This window comes from Mycteria americana, chromosome 9 (assembly GCF_035582795.1).
Source record: "Mycteria americana isolate JAX WOST 10 ecotype Jacksonville Zoo and Gardens chromosome 9, USCA_MyAme_1.0, whole genome shotgun sequence".
Classification (NCBI taxonomy): domain Eukaryota; kingdom Metazoa; phylum Chordata; class Aves; order Ciconiiformes; family Ciconiidae; genus Mycteria; species Mycteria americana.
This window is the reverse complement of record NC_134373.1, coordinates 8,249,085-8,268,469: the sequence shown is the minus strand read 5'-3', so window position 1 is coordinate 8,268,469 and position 19,385 is coordinate 8,249,085. Positions and strand designations below refer to the sequence as shown.

The 19,385-nt window shown below is 37.4% G+C and overlaps 1 protein-coding gene and 1 long non-coding RNA gene across 10 annotated transcripts in view; both read right to left on the bottom strand.

The window, feature by feature from the left end:
* The window catches only part of GULP1 (GULP PTB domain containing engulfment adaptor 1), a 168,225-nt gene that overhangs the window by 101,976 nt on the left and 46,864 nt on the right, over nucleotides 1-19,385 (bottom strand). For 3 of the 9 annotated variants that reach the window (XM_075512460.1, XM_075512456.1, XM_075512453.1), the window contains exon 2: nucleotides 8,656-8,776. The exons of the other annotated variants lie outside the window; for them this stretch is intronic. The gene's annotated coding sequence lies outside the window, so the exon portion shown is untranslated. The remainder of the gene's footprint in view (nucleotides 1-8,655; nucleotides 8,777-19,385) is intronic. 9 annotated transcript variants of the gene reach the window in all.
* LOC142414736 (uncharacterized) lies at nucleotides 16,088-18,327 on the bottom strand. Its single transcript, XR_012777200.1, has 3 exons — nucleotides 18,289-18,327; nucleotides 16,618-16,672; nucleotides 16,088-16,159 (listed from the first exon to the last, which is right to left on the bottom strand). It is a non-coding gene; the product is annotated as an uncharacterized LOC142414736 (long non-coding RNA).

Here is a 19,385-nt window from a genome sequence, read left to right as displayed (position 1 = left end):
CAAATTGGTACTTTTTCTAGACTCAAAATGTCAGTAACCAGATTGTACAGAACTTTATCAGCGATAAATGGAAAGTTGCTAGCAGACATTGCTATCTTCCCCGTCAAAAAAGTTAATTTCAAGAACTAGCTTTATTCAATAGACTTCTACCCAAAGAACTGTTCATCTTCCTCTTCAGCAAGAGTTAATAGGGTGCATTTCTCCTGTTGAAAAGGCACCTACACAGTAACATAAAAATTTGAGCACAAAATATCACTGTAAAGGCCAAGAACATAGCTCAAATGCTTGTGATATCCACCACTAAACTCTATGCTAGATTTTAGTGCAGTCCAAGCTATATAACAATACAATTTTGTGATATTTCCAAGTACAAAGTCAGCTTTATCATGTTATCAATCTGGGGTATGTTTAAGAGGAACGAGATCGACAACTCCCCAAACCAAAGAAATAAAGAAATATAAACTTGCCTTTAAATTTGCCTTTCTTTAAGTCATGCAACTGAGTTGAAACACCACCAAATTACCACTTTCACTCAAGGTTAAAATACTGTGGTTTATCTTGTGTTCGTCATGAAGCCATATCTGCACAATTAACATGGCTTATGTGATTAACAGAAATTCACTAAATTGCAGTAAATAATTTATCTAAGCTCAATGGCAATTGAGTTACTAGGAAATCACCTGGCTTGGCTATCTGTTCTTCTTAAATATCCATATAGCTACCATTATCCTAGTATTTGACACCTTCTTTAATCACATAATGAGGGCTTGCCAACTTCACAGGTCACATTTTATAGATAGGATAGCAAAGATACAGAGACTGGTATTGAGGAGAACACATTTCTCCCACCATTTAGCAGTAAAGGATAGAACACACTGGAGAGACCATATTTAAAAGCATATATAAAAAAATGCACAGAATCCAGTGCTGGGAACCAAACATCTGGAAACACGCTCTGTGTTTTGAGAGAACGCCCACAAAGTAATACAGAGGTGTAGAAGAATATTCAGATGCCAGGTTTAATTTTGAACAACTCAGCGGAGGGGAAGAATAAACTAAGGGTCTTAAGACTGGCAGTTTTAGATGAACACTGTTGTTCAGGAATCTGTTGAAACATTGTGTGAATGACATTTCACAAAATATACAGTGCCTTAGTGATAAAAAATTCCAAAGCACCGAGCCGTGTCATTTGTTCAAAGGTGACAGAGTACTCTTCATAGATCACTGTAACACAGCACCCACCGCTTAGGGGTGCCACCTCAGCCCTGAGCTGCTGACATGACTGCTGCCAAAGGCAGAGGGGCAGTCAGGCATATATGCTTCTTAAGCGTCTTACGTATTAATGCCCCAGTATGGCAGAATAAACACACGATAATGGACACGCCCGAGAGTTACTTTTGGGGCAATAAGTCTGCAAAAAGGATTAAATTAATCCAGGAAAATAAAACATTCTTGAAGAGGAAGGCAGGAAGGCAGCAGGTAGAAGAGGACCTGTAAGAGAATCCCTACTTACCACCACACAACTATGAACCCCAGATCAGCAGAAATTAAAAAGATGAATTTAACATACAGTAAGTTAATCTTCATGTTTCTGATTTTTTTGAAGTTTCTTTAAAAATGCTTTTATTTTAGGTGCTACAAACTTCATAGAAATTTAACCATTTAAAAAAAAAAAAAAAAGCCCTAATATTAAAAACAGTAATACAGCAGGCCTTTATTTTCTGTTATTCTGCATCATTGAAACATGACCTATTTGGCTATCCAGGTCTGATTTTCTTTCATTTGATTTTTTTTATTTTTTTTAAATAGACCAAAATTTAAGTGTTCCTGTCAAAGCAGATTTTGGTTTAAATCTAGCAAGATTCAGTTACATTTATTCAGAAATCTTTGGATTTTTCATCTCCATCTTGAATTCCATAGTCACTTAAAAATGCAAAAAAGAGCTGTTTTAAATAGTATACATGTCTAGTGAGCCAATTAGGTAAATTTTTATTAACGGCTAAATCACATATCAAGTTTTTGAGCTGTCAAAGAAGAGGCTTACATAAAACCCCTCAAAATGTTATTAACAAGGCTGTCATTTACAGCCCAGACAATATTTCAGTGAAGCAACACATCTTTGCTCACATTGTTTTTCAAACATTTGTAAGCCTAGGTGGTCTTTGTACTTCCATTCCAGGAGCAAGTGAAAGTGTCCCAATTAGCAAAAAAGTTAATAAAATCAGGAAATAAGGTTACAGAACTGTGGAACCATCACTTCTAATACATCTAGGACCTTGAATATACCTTGGGTAGCTGCAGTCTTCCCACTCCTGTGGTACAATACAGTTAACGGGGAGGATGAAAAGGAAGCGACAACTTATTACAAAAAGGAAGCAACCCAAATGGGAGGGGGGAAGGCACTTTACTGCTTTTATATTTATGTTATTATTAACCTTTTTGAGTTATGGTACATCTGTCTGTAAAAGGCCAGAATCAAACAGCCTTGTAACTTAGATTAACACGATAAACAAATCTGTAAATTTTCCAGGAACAGAACTGAAAGTTTCCTGGAACCGAATTACAGGCAGTGATTTATAAATATAAAAACAAATATATAAACAAATCCATAAATTTTCCAGTTCTGGAACTGAATTACAGGCAGTGATTTATAAATATAAAATCAAATATATAAACAATAAGAAAATAAATACAACATGAATTACAATACAGTACCTTGATTCTTAACAAGAATATTACATGTTTTCATGCTAAATCCATAACCATTGAGATGTGAAATGCAATTCTTTCCCCATCTCAAAAGCAGTCAAAAAAATATTGCAGTTTATCTTTTCACTCCAGGAAGACATAAAAAAATACAAACCCCTTCATACTTGTTAGGAATGTTAACTTTATTTTTAAGATCTCTCTCCCTAAAGTAATTTATAAATGAAAATAAGAAGTGGCAACAGATTGCATTTGGAAGTTTAGAATGTAGTCTTTTTCAATTTCACTTATCATGTAACAGGTGTCAGATAAAAAAAAAGAAATTACCTAATAAATATCTGCTGTGCAAAGCCACTGAGCTGCTTACCACAGATGGATTGACTGGTTTTTAAATTAATGCTTTACCATGACTCAAAAGTATGGAAAGAACAGACTTGCATTTAAAAACAGCATTGAGGGTTGGATAGAGGAGGGCTGTGTAACTTCTCTGTCTACATCTCTACTACAAAGAATAGAACATACTATGGAGTTGTCTCACAAAACCATTCGAGTTAATCTCTGACACTTTGATTCACCTGTTTATTCACAGTGAAAAGTATACCTCTATAAATGCAGAATGTGATAGCCATTACGTATTCCTAGTGAGGCCAGATGTCGTATTTTTTGTAGATAAGTAAAGAAAAGAAGCAAGTAGTTTTGAGGAGGAATTTCAATAGCAGAACATCATTAACCCAAGTAAGCATGTAGATAGCAAGTGGACAAACTACACAGGGATTTCTTCCAAATGCAGTTCAAGCAATATTTGTGGTTTGGGGGGGGCGACTGGGAAGCATCACAAGTGCAAGAACAAAGCCCATTAAGTTTTTTTTGTTGTTTGCTTTTTCAAACATAGGTGACATTCAGGCTGTTGACAGCCTTTTTGGAAATCACTGAAGACACACCTATCTCTACCTGTCATGCTGCAGAGTGATGGGCTGGGACACCATTTCATTCCTTGTGTCATGCATAATGTCAACCAGGCTATTCTGTTAGATTACAGCAAATTGTAAAGACTGGAGCACTGATGCAGCAGGGCATCCCAGAACTTCATCAACTGCATCAAGTAGGTTCCCTGGCTGCTGACGCTTCTGAATGACAGAGCAGATCTTGGTACTGATGAACCCCTTTCTTCTATAGGCAAGTCCTCAGTTCTTACCGTTATTTAAATTAACAGGGATAAAGCAGCTAGAATTACAGGTCTCAAACATGCCTTAAACTAAAGGGTAATTAGAGTTTGACCTTACACATTATGCCAAAGGCACTGTAACGCACCCATTTATTTTAATAATACTGCAAAAAGTTTGAGATAAAAATGTTTTAAAGTTATATAACTGCTTGACTTTCAGAGATGCTAAAGCCTAATGCTGAACTAAAAATAAAAATAATGCAACCTAGAAGCAGGTTAAAAAAAAAAGGATAATTGCCTACAAAGAAGAATTTAATTAGAAATGTGGCAGAATCTTCACCACCTGCAAACTTTCAAAAGTTTAATGGCCCTCTAAAAAGGAGTGACTCTCTCCCAAACGGCAGGATGCCTGTAGTGTAGGTGATTGTAAGAAGCTCAAGGTAATACCTTGAAACAGACCTGGAAGAAATTTTACATTTTGAATCGTTTGGCTGCAGCCTTGGTTGGCTCCTTGCCAGTACCACAGGCAATAAAGGGAACCAAGAAAAAGCAGTGATAAACCCAGCCTAGCTGTTTGGAAGGGGAAGCAGAGATCCAGCAGCAGGCAGACAGGTATGGTGGCAGCTTGGCAGAAATAGCGAAGGAGAGAAACAGAGCTTTAAATAAGCAGATCATGGTCAACAATACCAAGCACACAGATTTTTACTGGTACACCAAAACTTGTTATGTCCCCTGAAACCAGGATCCACTATTGAAACAAGAAAAATAACACACACAACAAAAAAAAAAAAAAAAACCCAATCAGGCAAACACCTTGCAATTAAGACTAGATTTCACTGCTTTTCTTGTAGGCTTAAAGATCTATAGGAAGAATTTTCGAAATCCAGATTGTGTATGTAACAACTCCTCCCTCCTATTTGAACACCATTTTAGTATATTTTACTCACACTCAGCACACCATACAAATACTTTATACAAATAGAAAAATGGTTTTAATTGTTTTAAGGGAAAAAATATTTTAATGTGTATATTTATTAGTTATACATGGTTATTATTACTTATTAAAACATACAGATCCAAACCATGACCCATCAATTTAGTTATCACCCTATGAGATAATGTTTTGTACAGTTTTGACTTAATCACATTAAAGTATAGCTACTTAATAAACAATCTGGACAGTAACTTCTGATTCTTTTAGAAACTACTAATGCACTTTAACTACTCACCATCTAGCTGGCTGAAAACCACTGCTCAGAAACATAGCCATTCAAGCACATTTAGCTCTGATGTTACTCTATCATTAGTCCCGTAAATAGTTTTACATTTGATTTAATGCACCCTCGGAGCACTTGTGCTCCTCACTGCCTTCTGTCCCCAAACACTTACTCCCACTTATCCTGCCCTTCTCCTGCACTGGCACAAGCACTCTGGCATAGCCAGCTCTGTCAGGGAACTGGGGGGGGGGGGGGGGGGGGAGAAAAAAAATCCAGTGGTGAAGTCTTCTCCTACCACGTGCCAACAAAAAGTAAGGGCTGACAATAAGCACTAGAAAGTGGAAGAGGAGCAGGAGTGTGTCTTCCAACTTCCGCACTGGCTTGCACTGCGGTACTGAACTGGAAACCACAGCATTAGTGTACATAGGAAATCTTTCAGCAAATAATGATCTTTTCTTGGGGGAAGTGACAGTCACACTTCAGTCCACTTTGGCTGTGCCAAAAATAGGAAAGACACGAATCCAATTCATTTACCTTCAATCTGCCACCTATATACAGCATTCTGAGACATCAGCTCAGCTTGACAAAATCATTTAGATGCTAATATGGAGACAAATTCGCTGTATCTTATAAAAATTTATCTAAGTAACTAAACGTAGCTCAGTACTAAACTTACAAGAAGTGTAAAACATCAGTAAATGCTAAAGTCAGAGTTCATTAGCTTGCTCTAACCGCATGAAGACATTTTTATTATGCTCATTTATTTGAATAGGCCATTAAAATATAAATCCAAATACAGAGTCTGGGCAAACAAATATTATGGCAACTTTGATGAAACAAAGCTCTTCCAATGAAATGTTAACTGGCAATTCTGCATTAAGTGCAACTGCTTTCTTAATCTTCCTTGAGATTTTACCTTCGCATGCCTACTGAAAAAAAGAATACAAGAGGCATTACGTGTTCCACTGCCCCCTCCTGCAGGTCTCTAAAGAGTACTTAACATAAACACTAATTTATGGTATTACACTCTTGGACTTCCAAGTATCTCAAATTCCACTTCAGGGTATTAGGCCAACTGCTCTTTAAATTATGTGTAAATTAGCTGAATCATGACCCTCCACTGGAAAAATCTGCCTTACAGATCGTGCCCTTAGGGAGTCGAATTCTGTAATGACAACTTACCACTGAGCTAATCAAGAATCAGAAAATGAAGTTAAAATTAACTAAAGTAGAGGCACTGAAAAAAAAAAAAAATCAATAGTGTTATCCAGCTGAACCAGGTCATGCATGCTAGAGCCTCCTACTACTGCAGTACATTACTGCTGCAGTAAAAATAATTTTTAACTCTCTACAAAACAACATAGGGAAGTTGAAACATTTCTTTTAACTTCACTAGAGTAAAATTAGATTACATTCACAAATTTGGAGTTTTTAGATTCGCCACTGGTCAACATCTGATTTTGATAATGCCAATGATTAATCCTGGCCCTAAAGATTTCTGGGTGCCAGTGTACGCATTTTCCATGTCATTTCTGCTGTAACTACAACACTACATTCTTCATTTACTCAGTAAGTGATGGACACTAAAACTACACACACCTTTAAAAGCCCAAGGATTCAGTGTTCTTAAAATAAAGGACTTTGAGCATAAAACCAGCTTTGTCTTTAAATTCCAGAATTCCAAATACATAAACCTGCTTGCAAATCAGCAAAAGAATTTGTATCTAAGCATCTTAAATCTGTTTCAAGTAAGTCTACATCTACAAAATGATTCCATGTTTTGGACTGGTAATGAGTCCTATCAACAACGTTTTTCGCCAATGGGTCTGGCTTTGCCCCATGCTGTAGAAGGAGACACCGATTAGGTAGTCTTTTTCAAGTGCAGAGATAAAAGGAGAATCCCGTGCACACATGGGAGAGATTTTGAGTTGCTGTTGTCAGAAAGAAAGAATCTGTCTCCTCCCATTTGTTCCCAGACTACAAGATCCTTTTGCAACTGGCAAGCTTCGATTTTTTTTTTTTAATTATTATTTCTCTTCACACACACGCACCCGTTTTTTTTATTTTTTGGTCTAGGCTCCCATCTGCCCCGTGAGAAAGATCTTTCAACAAGGAACTCTTGCCTAAGTAGCGAAAGAGTCTAAGGAAGAAAGCTAAGGACTTGTATACCCGTTGTTTTATTTTAGAAAGAAAGTCAAGAATGACAGCCTTTTATCCCAGCCATCCAGGAAATGAGAACCATAGGACCCGAGACAGAATTGGGAAGTAACAGCATGAAGTCATAAACACACATACTGACTTCCTGAAAACCAGCAGTAACTGAAGTCATCCTTGGTCATCCTACAAGACAATGCCATACCAGATATTCCAAATCCAAGGAACTTTTACTTGAAACACAGTATTTGCATACCACCTATGCTGAGGACATCAAAATACAGAAGGGAGGTCAGAAAGGAACTGCAGACTAGTGATCTGGTTTTGAGAAGTAATGAAATCATGCGAGTAGTCTGAAGAGGCTATAATATCATAGCAATAGCCACCTTGGTGCCAGATTAAAGATAACCTTTGGGAAAGCCAGCAGCATCAACAAACTGACTCAGCCTAATCTGACTTTAGCTCTACATTTTCTCAGAGGTATTTCAAAGGATTTTTGGATTTACAGTCAAATGAAGCGATATGTACTTGCTCTAACTGAAATAAGCAAGCCAAGAGAAAGTTTTTGTCAACCCTTAGATTGTGAAACAATGCTTTTGCTTATACAGACATCAAAAGGATAAAAGTTTGCTACATAGTTTTAGCTTACCTTCCTTTCACTGAGCTAAAAGAAACATTCAGTTTCTCAGAGGCTCCTAGTTCCCTACCCACACTTAGAAAACATTCAGCTTTATTTAACGTTTTTGAGAAGTGTATCACAACCACTTCCATAAATAAACTCTTATCCATAGCATTGTAGTCCCCAAATTTTGCCTTTTTTCCAATAAATCAATGAAAACTTCACAGCTGCTGCCTTTCCTTTATCCAGACAAGCCTTTCTCTCTACACTAAAGAGAAGCAAGGAGACTGCAGCTTCAGTGGACTGTAGCAGTGTTTTCAAGCTAAGTACTGAGTTATCAGGCTAAGCACTAAGTTATCAGGTGTGGAGAAGGGAGGGAAATAAAAACCAAAAAAAATTGGAAAAAGAAAAAAGAAAAAGAGAGGATAAGCCAATTTGTAATAGTCATGCCAACAAGCACTATTCTTTCACTCAGCAACAGGGTTACTGAAACACAGTTACTTATACTGTGAGAACTTTGGGTCAACAACTTGGTCCTGCCATAACACTCAGCAGTTCACTTCATGTCAAGGGCACTGTTTAATAGGGGAAATGGACAGGAGCACCTCTCTAACCCCCAAAGTCTATAAACTTAGTCTTTTGGCTTTGTTACAGGCACTTTAAATGGAAAAGAAACAAAAAAATTCTAACTTGAATCAGTCTTAAAAAAAAACCCTACTAAACCAAGAAAAATTCAAATATTTGCATAATCCTTTTCTGTAAAGCAGTTCATAGCCACAATTAAAACAGCTTACCCTTCTGCATTCAAATTTCTTGCCAAGGTACAGAGCAGACACTAATTCTCATGTGGAACAGATCACTCATTTGTCAACATTTTTGAACCTTTGTTACTGCTGCTTTATAGTTTCTCATGTACTAGAATAAAAAGAAACAATGATGATATTAGTTGTGAACTAGTATATTATCAAAGCATAGAAATTCTTTTCTTATTTTAAGAAATTTAGTGCGAACAGTTTAATGGAAATATATTTCACACAATCTTTTTAATAGAATTCTGTTGGAAAGGTCTAAATCAGACTAAAATGCTGGGAGCAATAGAACTGTATTTTCAACTAGGAATTCTGATGCAAATATTTCCCCCATAATTTCCTTACCCACAACTGCCCTACACCAACAAACTAGCCATTTAACACACAGAACAGTAGCTTGACCATTTATTAATTTAATTCCTCTAAATATGAGATACACACCGCATGCAGCATTAGACCAAAATCCTGTTCCTTCTAGGAAAAGCTGATTGGTAGTCTCAGGGAAAAAAAAAAAAAAAAAAAAAAAATAATTTTAATAATATTTAATTATTTATTTTTTTAAAAGAAAGAGAATACTGCACTCCCACAGATGCTAGGAAATGTGTCTGTAGACACAGTACCACATCTTGTTTCAACATCAGGAAGCTCAATCCACTCTCCTGCAGAACCAGGAGCCAAAGAAGTCTGCTCTTGCCCTCTTTCGGGTTTTACCAGAGCAGCATGTGACCCGGTCCCTCCTAAGTAACCACCCTGGCCTTCGCTCCTTGATGTTCTCCATTTTAAGATATTTACAGGGGATTTTAAACCACTCTTACCTTCTTTACTGAATGTTTGGATAAGCCATACCAATTTAAATCTTGATATTTTTCATTATGCACTCTGAGATGTTTACTTACACTATTCCCTTCAATGCCCTTCGACCTGTTAACTTTCAGGTATTGAGATATCAAGATCGAGAATTTTACCTAATCAGCAAGGGAATATTACTTCCCCGATCCATTACATGAATAAATAACTCTACATCTTCTATACAGACATTCCTTTCATTGCTCTATCTTTTGCTACCTTAGTGTAAAAACTCAACTTTGTGAGGAATATGAACTCATGCTATTTCTTTTCCTTCATTTCTTGTTTCTCTACTTCATTCCTCTTTCCCTGACATGACTGCTTTTTTTTTTCCTTCACTTTAAGGAAAAAAAACCCAAACAAACTCATCATATTATGCAGTCCTTCCCCACCTTGTACCATTTCATCTATTAATTGTCACAGTTTTTTTCATTAGTTCTCAACTGAATTTCACGTAAATCAATCCAATTAATTATGTTTTCCCTTTTTCTTAGAGTCATTAGTCAAGGTGGCAAGTAAAACCAGGCGACAGCAATGCCTCCAGCACCTTATTTGACAACTCCCTCCAATCTGACATATATATATATATTTTTTTTTACAGTCAAGAACCAAAGGCCTTGCATTCAAGGATTTTAAAATCATTTTTCAATTACAAATTGGAAAAGCACAAATGTCAAAGGCTTTTCAGCTACAGCACAGAGCCCACCAAAAATAATTACAGCCTGATACTTACTCCACTACAATGAATAAATAGGCGATACAATTAAAAAACCCCATTCTTTCATCATATAGCTCAACAGGATAGCATCATCCAGTTTCACTGGTGACCTTTTCTCAACTTACCCTTTCTTGAAGGGCCTTGTTAACACCTGCTAAGGCTGGAAAGGGTTTACTATGGTCTGCTACCTCATGGAATCACAGAATCGTATAGGTTGGAAAAGACCTTTAAGGTCATCGAGTCCAACCGTAAACCTAACACTGCCAAGACCACCACTACACCATGTCCCTAAGCACCTCATCCAAACGTCCTTTAAATACCTCCAGGATGGCGACTCAACCACTTCCCTGGGCAGCCTGTTCCAGTGCTTGATAACCCTTTCAGTGAAGTAAAATTTCCTAATATCCAGTCTAAACCGCCCCTGGCACAACTTGAGGCCATCTCCTCTCGTCCTATCACTTGTTACCTGGGAGAAGAGACCGACCCCACCTCTCTACAACCTCCTTTCAGGCAGTTGTAGAGAGCAATAAGGTCTCCCCTCAGCCTCCTTTTCTCCAGGCTGAACAACCCCAGTTCCCTCAGCCGCTCCTCATCAGACCTGTGAGACCTCCAGACCCTTCACCAGCTTTGTTGCCCTTCTCTGGACACGCTCCAGCCCCTCAATGTCTCTCTTGTAGTGGGGGGCCCAGAACTGAACACAGTATTCGAGGTGCGGCCTCACCAGTGCCGAGTACAGGGGCACGATCACTTCCCTACTCCTGCTGGCCACACTATTACTGATACAAGCCAGGATGCCATTGGCTTTCTTGGCCGCCTGGGCACATTGCTGGCTGATACTTGATAGTACCAGCCACAGTTCGACCAATTTATTTTGGCACCGCATCAGAACTAGAAACCTACTCACAAGGTACTCAGGAGAGGTTTACACTGGTTATTACACTGCTATTCGCTCTCTGCCGCCTGTTGGAGATAACATACCTAAATTGCCCTAGGCTACATAAAGTCTGTTTGGATTGTTTGCTTCCAAAGAACCTCGCACTTGTTGCCATTACCTGAGGTACTGAAGATACTAGAGCTATCATCTAGGGAAATTTAAAGAAAAATATAGCAAATAAGGGATGTATTCTTCAATGTGAAATTGTAAATTAAGGTACAAAAGTAAAAATAAGTCAAAGCATAATCATGCTGAACTAGGGGTTTCAGTCTTTTCAGTGATTCAGCTAATTTACAAGGATGGCAACCTTTACCTCCCCCCAAGACTCTAAGCAGCTTTATTTGGGTTCACATACTCTCAGTTGTTTCTCAAGGGTGAAGTAGCTTTCTTGCTGGTTCTCTCCCTTTTATTCAAAGTAAAGTTATTTGGGTTTTGTTTTGGTTTGCCTTTTCAACCATACTTGTCTGTTTGTTTTCATGTATTCTGTTTTCTTTAGCCTATGTCTCTTTATTTCATTCAAATCAAATTTCAGGAACTGGCTCAGAATCTATGGCAATGGGAATAGATTTGTCAGGGTTACTCAGCTGAGGGGCTGTTATTTTCAAGACTACGACAATATTCTGTTATGTTTAAAGTTATGATTTAAAAGTATTCCATTCCTTATCAAACACGTAATTCTTACCACTAGATGACCCCTATATCTTCATAGAAACGCAAGAAAAAACAGCAATAAAACAGATTACAAACTTGATATTGAGTGATGGTCTGAACTATCTTTTTTTATTTTTGTCATCTCTAAGACTTTGTACCATCACACATGCACTTGATATTTATGAAAGTGAAATTCCAAAGTTTTCACTGTGGTCTCAATAAGAAAATTAAACTCATATTAAACTTTAACCTCTAATTGTCTCTAATGAAAGCTAGCCACATGGTCAAATATTACTCAAATCTAGACCTAGATTCTTAACTAAAGTTTATTTTAGGTAAAGGCACTTTTTGTTGATTTTGTTTTCCTAGTCAAGAAGCATAATAGCATTGGAGGCAAAAAGGCTTCAGGACCTTGCACCAGGTGCATGCTTACTCTATTTACGCTACCAGGGACTAAAGTCAGACCTACCAAGAAAACCTTATTATCTTTGAATACTAATATTCCAAATAATTCCATCTAGCAAGTTGCTGATAGTATCAATGTACTTCAAAATAATTACTAGTGGTTCAGCAAGTTCATTAACTAAATCCTTTAATACTCAATAGGGTATGTCCTTCAGACATGCCGATTTGTACTGTTTGCGTACACATTCATTACTGGCTTTTTATCAACAAGTTAGCAGAAAAACACCACGACTTTCTCCCTCATTTTTCCCATAAACCTCTGGTTAAGACACAATTGATAAGTCTTCTAAAAAACAATCCTTGACAAAAGAACTTGAAAAAGAAAATCTGAAAATGAATTTCATTTGCTAGTTTGCCTCTCTTTCTATAATTAGCAAGAATGCATTCTGCCTTTCACACTCTTCCTCTAACGTGGTAAGCTAAGTCCAAAAGAGACCCAGAAAGTATGACTAATGATATAGTATACTAGCAGCATAAAAGCCGAGTGCTAATACATCAGAAACATTTTCTAACAGGCTGTATACTGCACCACAACGTTATAATTTCACTGCCTTGTTATTCTGCCAAACAAAATATGTGTCAATTTTAGTAATTACGCAATATATCATGCCCACCTATTTCACTTGCTTCTATCTTGCCTTTATAGGAATACCAAGATCATAAATGCTGAAGGTCGTTTGTGTAAGAGAGTATGTTCTGGAGTTACAACATACAAAGATTTTTTCCCTTGATCTAATGTGAAATGTATCCTGGACCATTTCATCATCATGACAGTACTGAACTCAACAAGCAAATGCTATACGCTCACACTGATGCTCTATTTCTGAAAAAAAAAAAAAAAAAGGCAAAAGGTAGAGAAGTGGTAATTTCAGCTTTTGCAATAATGTATTTTTGTTTCTACTCCAAATCCGTACTAATTAAGAGTCTGATATTCCAGACAGAAGATAAAACCATTAAGCTATTCGACATGTAATGACTTTGTGGCTCTACTTGAGCCTGTACAGCCAAGCACCTTCTATCTCCCTGAAGACAGCAGCAGCTCTAAATCCTCAGCCCCCCCCTCTGCAAACTCGGGTTTTAAAGACAGCATTCACTCTAACATTTTCCTGTCTACTGACACAGGATCCAACCCAGAAAACAAGTCTGAAACACATATTTAAGTGTCGTTCACACCTAGATTGGCACCTCACTCATGAGATTCAAACCCTGCTTAATGGGGAAAGAAAAATATTTTTTTTAAACACTTTTACTTGCCTCTCTGTACTTTTTCTTGTAACTATATGGTTACAGTATGCCAACTGTACTTTCCACAGTAAAAGCAGAACAAGAGAAAAGGTCATAGGACACTCTGGAAGGCAACACTCATTAATGTAGTGTTCAAGGCTGGATCAGAAGGAGCAACAGAACTGAGAATCACTGACCCAACAGCTCTACTCTTTTTTGCTTATTTGCAGTTCATCCTACAGTGCCTGAAGCCGTTGAACTAGCTGCCTGCCAGCAAATTGTTATTCAGAAACTCATTTATATTGCACTGTTCACAGTCGCTGTAACCAATATTTCAAGATTTACATTTATAGAGCAGCTCTCAGTAGAAGGACTTGGATGTGCAGCAGAAACTTAAGGCAATTCACTGGCTATATTCAAGGCACAGACATTTCAGAAATCATGCAGAGAGGTTCTTAAACTGGAATTATCAGAGAAGGACATGGAAGTCTCTTTGCTGTGGTCTGTTCTTGTACAGAAGCCAACAGTTTGTCTCAGAGTACAGCAGCAGCTCTTCAGCTTTAAGTAGTTGGCAAAATAGTATTTGTAACACTGAGTAGCACTACCTCTCCTCATTTACACCTTCTGATTATGATAACAACAATAAAAATATTTATAAGTGCACTATATATAAAAATTGTAAAGAATTTTTTTACTTACACATGTCAAAAGATTTGGCCATCATGCACGGGTCAGTACTATCCACATCATATAATAACACACAGGAAGGGAAGCACATGTAAGAAACTCAGCTATCAGAATACATTCCAAATTATAAGAGTCCCAGTACATAGTATTAGTTCTTCCTAAATACTCCATTTTTACTCAGCCTTCAAGGGAGGGAAGACGTCTCTTTATAATTATAGTTTAATGGAAGCTATGCCAATTTTAGAAGACACCAACATTTAGTCAAGGCTGTAAAACCTGTGCAAGGTACAGTATGCTTGGCATCGTCTCAGACCAAATGTTCCAAACCATTTAAACTTTGCTCTTTGAAAACTCTTGGATGAATAACCACACTTGTCCTAGTGGACACATACAGCACATACGGTGCAAATACACTTATCTTGATTACACTACTTAAAAAAAATTTCCAAACCTTAAATCCACATGAAACAAAACAGTCTCCACAGCCCTCAATAGTCTCAACTAAACTCCCCTTTCCAACTTTGGTTACACCCATCCCTGTTGACCTATCGTCTTCAGTTCACAGATGCATTCCCTATTGCATTCTTACATAATTTCAATGTGATTAATACTCTCTTTCTTTTGCAAAATACTTTACATTCTTCTTCTTTTGCAGGATCATGAAAATAATTTTTATAGATATTCTGGTCCAGCAGATGTAAAAAAGAACCTGCTATTCTATAGATAGGATTAAAAGTCTTCTACGTCTCAGCACCTTGGTATCTATGTACTTCCTATTACAATTGGCTTTACTTACCCATAAACTACTGCTGACAATGTAGGGTATTTTTAAATCTTGGATTTGTGGTGTAATGTCATATGATCTTGACTAAATCATAATGATAACATGTAAAGGCCTAAAGTAAATTCTAAAGTGGGTGATAAAAGAAAGAGAAAGCAAAGCTGAAGTACTCAAAAGAATTAAAGCCACCCTGCAATATAAACATTACAGTAGTGCCATAAAATAATGAGCTATGGCAGACTAAGGAAGGAAGCAGCTAGAACATGGATTAGGTAACAGCAACTGTACTCAAGTTGAAAAGAAAACCTCTTGACAAGTCCTATGGATGTCTAAACAACCTGTTTCCCATGCAGTCTTTAAAAAAAGGGGGGGGGGAGCTTTCAAAACTTTGATGTGGTGATAAGAGCTTTCAAGGAAATAAAAATGAGCAAAACAGTACAAAAATCCACTAAGCCAAGTTCTTCTCTTAAGTTAATTTAGGGAGCAGGGCATTAGGGTGCTTCTCAGGGGAGCAGAGCTCTGACTTTTTACAGTTCAAAACTACATTGTCCTCTATACAAGGAAAAAAAAAATATAAAGGATTAAGTAAATTCCCAGATTAAACATAGTCATTTCTCACACTTTAAATAAGAATATGAAAGATGCAAAGATGAAACTAAAGATGCAGGAATTCTTAAGCAGGGAAGAAACATCAAAGTAGAGTATCACTTCATTCCTCTGCATGACACAAATTTATCCCAGGGATATTCTGAAGACCTCTAAGGCTACAGAAATGAGCAATATATACAGCCCTATCAGAGGATGCAACAACTACTATATTCCTACATTTTAATTTATGCCCAAATAACAGTTCAAATATCTCTGACCAGAGCAAGGAAAATCTCCTTACCATACCAGAGAAGTCCCAAAACCTGACCGCACCCTAAAGAACCAAAGGCAAACTGGAGAAATGCAATCTGTCTAAAATCTTACTTATCCTACAGCTTCTTGATAGGCAGCAGGTCCAGTTAAGGGTACACACAAATTGTTTTAACACATTAATATGGGATGCTTAAAACCGATTCAGAGCACAACATCTTTAGGATGTACATTTTCATTTGTCTCACCAGGTATTCAGGCAGTGCATCACCACTGACAGGTCAGCAGCTGCGGGACTCAGCAGAGAGCATTCCTTCATATTCCCCTACAGAGACCGGGAAGGAGTACAGGGACATTGTCGTCAGCTAGCAAAAGTCACTAGCTAATCTGAATTACTCTGCTCAGCACAGACAAGCCAACTATGACTCACTGACTAGCCTTCACTGCTGTGATGAGGATTCATCTAACTGCCAGAATGAACAAAATAGTCAATGAACCCATTTTATTTTCGGACAATACATTTCATATTTTGTTTTTCTTGATAATGTCATGAATTTGTTTTCTGCTTGTTCTATTATTATTCTCACTAAAAATCAGTAATGCAGAAAACATGGTAATTTCTACGCTGCAGGAGTGCTGGACAACAGGAATTTTCATAAAAACACGAAAGAACAATGAAGCATAAAAGTCAGACAGGCCAGTGAATTGAGAGTTAAGATACAGTTCTATGCTCATTTCTTATCTGACCATTACATGTCACCTAAGCGTGCCTCGACTACTGACCTGGAGAATGGAAAGGGTATGAGCACACCAAGCTGAATGAATAAGCAAAACACTCCTGGAAAAATTAGAAAGAGACTCACAGGAGTTTTCTGCTATTGGTAGCTGGTATTTATTTTGGAGGGCAAATTAAGTAGGGGGAGCTGACAGAAATTAAAATATGTTTTGCTGTATGGTAAGTAAGTACCACGTATGAATGCAAATCTTTTACTACTGTACCTCATTAATTTTAACCTTCTCCAAAATATTTATAAGAAACTGAATCAAAACAGTTATCAAACAAGAACTCCATACAGTTGTACCATGAAAACTAATATACAGCTCCTTGCCTTACAACAGACAACGCCAGCCTGGAGTTCATTATCTAAGAAATGATCACACAAGTTTTTCCTCAATAGCCAGTCTTTACACATGTACAACCCCCTTATTCTCACATAAACTGATTTGCAGATACAAATACGAGATATTTGTTTACAAACATCAATACAAAAGCTTGTCACAATACACTTTAATGTGTATTATAAAAGATGCCACAGAAACAAGAAAAATTCACTGACCAGCTAATATTTATATTCTGCTAGAAAAGAGTGGGATGAGAAATCTTTAAATGTCTATGATGTCAATGGAAAAATCCAAGCCAAAATATTTGACTGTCAGAATATTTTATTTAATGTGGAGATTTTAAAAAAGCTTTTCTGATCTATACCCACACGCTAGCTCCAAAACACCTACGAGATTAAATAGTTTCAAGCAGATCATGACAGCCTCACGAGATCAAAAGAACAGTGATAAATCAGCACACTAATCCACTAAAAATAAAAAAAGCGTAAGGCAGTGAATTACTTTTCCTTATGTCTTTGAGGAATGAATAGAAGGAGTATGTATACATGCAAGCACATACACTTGCATATATACATGCATAGAGCACCAATATACAATTTCTCTGCATTTTATACTTCACTTACTGATCTTAGTGGTACTGTTCCCAAGAGAGCCGCAAAAGCAGGCAAGCAATCTTTCCTTTAGCTGTTTACTCCTTTCCCCTTTAAGTTTGAGTGGGGATGAGACAGGGAGAACAATGCAAGGCTGAGAAGCTGCTGTTTTGCAATCAAGAAGCATAAACTTCTTGATTTAGAAATTGGGATTCAGAACTCTTTCCTTTGTACACTTCATAATGTAATTATAGTATTGCTTCTTGCTCAACATGACTCATGCAACACCACTTTGTTTTCTGTGGACTCAAATGTGTGAGGACGCCAAGAGTCAGAGTTCCTTGCTGTCAGTAAAAAATATCTCTGCCTTCAAGAGCAGCTTTGCCCTCTGAAGCTGTTCTGCACTGCACTGAATCTATTCCCACAGGATCCCTCATCATTGTAAAAAAGGTTTATATTTTAAGCCTGTGTAGTGGGGGACTTACTGTTTGGTAAGGATTATTCCCTCATATGGCTGCTATAGCCCGGCAAGTTCAAAGTATTGCTTGCATTACCCAGAAATAGTACCCATGCACATCCACTGCAGAGAGTGGGAGATGAAAGAGAGGCAGCTGAAATCAGCCCAGAACGTATCACACCACTGCAGAATTAAGAGAGGCAGATGAAATCAGCCCAGAACATATCACACCACTGCAGAATTAAGAGAGGCAGATGAAATCAGCCCAGAACGTATCACACTCACCATGCAGCAAAAAGCAGTCTCTCCAGCAAGAAACACCAGTGATGCCGTGAGGACATACCTGCAAATGCATCTCTCCGACTAGGAAATTTTGTGTAAAGATAGGAAAGCCAATGTAAAATCATGAGTCAAACATTTAAGAAGAGTTGTGAAATGTTTAAAGGGAAGCCTCATGAAACATCACTAACAAACAGAGATGAAAATAATAATAAAAAAAAAAAACCCAAACAACACTTCAGTTGTACTAAGCCAGATTTCGGTGTGTACTCCAGACATTATTTGGTACCACAGTAAGAAAACAAGATAGTGATTATAAACATTGTCTAAAGACCGATATAAAGCTAGGAACAGAGCTAGAGGAGACAGGGAAGGTGGAGAATAGACACTAACAAGTTAAATTTCATCACTGGAATAGTGTGTGGGCTGAATCTATAGTAATGACTGTACTAAACTGATTCCCCCCACCCCACAAAGCCTTGGGAAATATTCCTTTTACCTTTCAAAAAGGAAAATCTTGTGCTTAGTATATTAAGTAAACAAAGCTGAGAGTTGAGTGAGGAATGCCAGACAAGTTGTCCAGTTTGCTAAGCTGACATGCAAACAGAAATATAAGGCTGTGGTTAGGTTCAACTACCTATCACACTAATTATTCACTCCTGAAAAAGCTGTGTTTTTCAGGCTTTACTGAAGTCCAAATCACAATACAAAAATTAAGATTATTTTGAAGTAGCCAACACATAAGCCTCATCACGTGTCCTAACTTCTCTTTTTATGGGACTTCAAAACATCTGCACATCAGAGGCAATCCTATGTTCAACCTCACAGCCCTCCTCAGACAAAAACATTTTTCAAGTTTGAGACACCAAGGCATCATAACACATTAAGCCTGAACTTTCCAGCAAGTACTAAACTTTGTTCTCAGACTTACAACAGTTTCATGATTTAAAACCTGTGAAAATCCAGAGAACTGATTGACACCTGCTGCTCATCCCCAGAGGAACAGTCACATCAGCATATTTAAGCAACTGGATACACTGATTTTTCAGCACAGTTCTGTAAATCTAGTAGTCCTATAAAAACACAACCAAAACTAGAATTCA